Consider the following 3,083-nt stretch of genomic DNA (forward strand, 5'->3'; position numbering starts at 1 on the left):
TGTGTGTGTGTGTGTGTGTGTGTGTGTGTGTGTGTGTGTGTGTGTGTGTATGTATAACTACGTGGAGGGGTGATTCTGATATCGTGAGTTCATTGAACCGATGCTGTTGCGTCGCCGCTCAAATGTCCATTGGAACGATATGTACGTGAACGCGAGTGGGAGATGGACCAATGGGTCTCGCGTCCTGAAAGAACGGCGCGACGACGGTGCAAAGAACAACAAACAATAAAACCGTCAATATCTTTGCTGCAAGCGTTTCGCAAGACACTCGTGTCTGTTATCGTTATGCAATCGTCTCGAGTATACCAACTATCTGACTGAGCGATCTACACCCGTAACGCGTAGATCATGAATTCGAATAGGGTTTGGACCGTGTGCCGAAAACCATCTCACAAGCATGTTATGGACACACTCGTGTACCCGATTGCAAATAAAAAGATATTTCACTTTGCTTTAAATTCACTATAATTTTGATACAAGAAACTCTGACAAAGTACAATAATAATTATAACATATTAATGATCTGAAATGTTCTACATGACAACACGAATGCTCTGTAAGACCAATACTGACTTGTGTGTCGTATGTCTTATTCGTACGATCTGGTCGTCCGGTCTCAATGCTTGAATCAGCAGATTCCTTGGACAGTCGTACGGGTAAATGATTTTGTATGTAGACACATTATTGTAATCAAATACGCGTAAATTCATATAAATACTCATAACCAAGGCTCGGAATTTAGGTATTTGTATATTTGTCTAGGAAGTGCATATTGAAATTCTGATTCGATACAAATTCGATTCATAGTATATATATTTCTGATATAAACATTTTTGTTGCATAATTTTGCATATTTTGTAATTTTTTTTGTACCAATTCGCATATTTTGAGTTTAAGAACATTTAGATGCATATTTCATGGATTTAACAAAATTGTTTTAAAAAAAATGTATAGTTTAAAATAAAATATTAGATATATGACAACCAAAATTCTAAGTTATATATCGTTTGACAAAATAAATTAACTCATCAACGGCTATTATTTGTATTGCTCCGGCTCCCAATGCACTTAACAATAATATTATAATATTTATAGTACCGAGAACTCGTAATAGTGACCACCGCCGACCCGTATTTATTTTTATAAAAATTTACTACTGTATTAATATTTTATTATTAATATTTTAATAATATTAACATGACATAAACAAATTGTATAACCATAGGTAATTCGTAAACAATTATGTTTAACCATTAGCTTATACACAATATTATTTCTGTTCGTTATAATACTGCATACATCTGCATGCAAGCGACTTCACTGTACAGTTTACACTAGTCAGTAGTCAGTTTATAATTTTTTAAGCAATTATTTTCCAATTTTTTACTGCATATTATACCGTATATTTTGATATTTTTTTAACGCATATTTATACGCAAATTTTAGTATTTTTTAGTGCATAAAATTCCGAGCCTTGCTTATAACTATAATCATATTCTTTAGGGGTTTATAACAAGCACTTAACATATGGTTATATGGGCGCGGGCAGCTATTGATACGAATATTTATAAAAAAACGTCCAAATACTTCTGTTTCAACGATGATCATTTGCTGCGATGTTCCGCGCCCGCTAATGCATTTCAATTGAAATTAAAAAAATCCAAATCTCCCACACTGTTTTCCGTGTATCTAGTTCTAGAAATAATATTTTATTTTCATGAAAAATGCACAGAACTCCAATTTTTTTTACTGCTAAGTATATAATAGATTTTGATTAGTCTTGCATTCAGCAGATTTAACGTCGTAGTGTGAATCGCAAAATGTCACATTATTCCAATGCTGTATTGATCCACTTTCAGTAATGCTGGAAACTGTTTTGAGAGCAGTGTTATATGAGCAACGATTAAGAAATCCAATGATATTAGAACTTACAAGTGTAAATTATAATACGTTATATTGAGATTTTTTGAAACGAATATTGATTTTAAATCGATTTTATCGGATAAATGTAAATGTAAAAAGAGAATTTGGTTTTTGGCATACAAATAATTTTTAATTGTACCACAATTGTCGTCTACTACGTATTTTTTATTTTATTATTAATGTGCTCTACAGGGCAACGGTATTCCAGGTAGGAAAATTCAAGTGCATTCCTTTTGATTGTACCTTATACGTGTATTATGATATAAACATGCCCGGTTCAAGGGGTAGACGACATAGGCCCACGTCTAGAGCGGAATTTAACAGTTTTATACTGTAGATAATTAAAATTAAAAAAAAAATTATAATTTCTTATACCTACTCACATCAAATTATGTGTAGTAAAAGATAAAACTGATATATTTTTTTTTTTTTTTTAATTTAAATGATTAGTGATTTACTTGTTTACAAATTTATTGATTTAATGAATTGTTAACTTTACATAAATAAATATTATGAACTCAGAATTTAATCTATTTTAGTATTACTTATTTAAAAAAATAATATTTGATTTAGAATTTACATGTAAGAGGCGTCAAAATTTGCCTAGGTGTAATGTTACATTTGAACCGGACCTAGATATGTTTTCATCTTAATCGATGGACTCAATTATTAACCAAAGAAACATCATATTTATCCTACTACATAAAACTACCAATGAATATTAACCCCTTAATTCAAAAAATGTTCACAAGTCTTATTCCTGACCAGCCTCCACGCAGACGAAAAAGAAACTGGAATCGCGACCTATTACTCTGATAAAATAAATATAGAACTATAGAATCACCTTATTCTACACCTAGATTTATAGATTAGTAATTAATCTAGAGAATCTTATATATGGTATTACTAATGGGTGACTTCCCCTATCAAGTGACTCATATTATGTTCATATTATATATTATTTTTATCACAATGACTTATTGTACAAATTATGTGTATAGATTGTATTTTTCATCTTAAACTAAGTCTGGAATATTTATTCAAAACGTAACAATAAAAGAGAAAAAAAACGTCATATATAATTTTAATCCGATACCAAACCGTAAATTAAACGGAATGAAGTTGATATGATTGTTCTTACATAATACGTACTCGAATCA

This window comes from Sipha flava, unplaced genomic scaffold (genome assembly GCF_003268045.1).
Source record: "Sipha flava isolate LNK unplaced genomic scaffold, YSA_version1 272_pilon_pilon, whole genome shotgun sequence".
In the NCBI taxonomy this organism is placed as follows: Eukaryota; Metazoa; Arthropoda; class Insecta; order Hemiptera; family Aphididae; genus Sipha; species Sipha flava.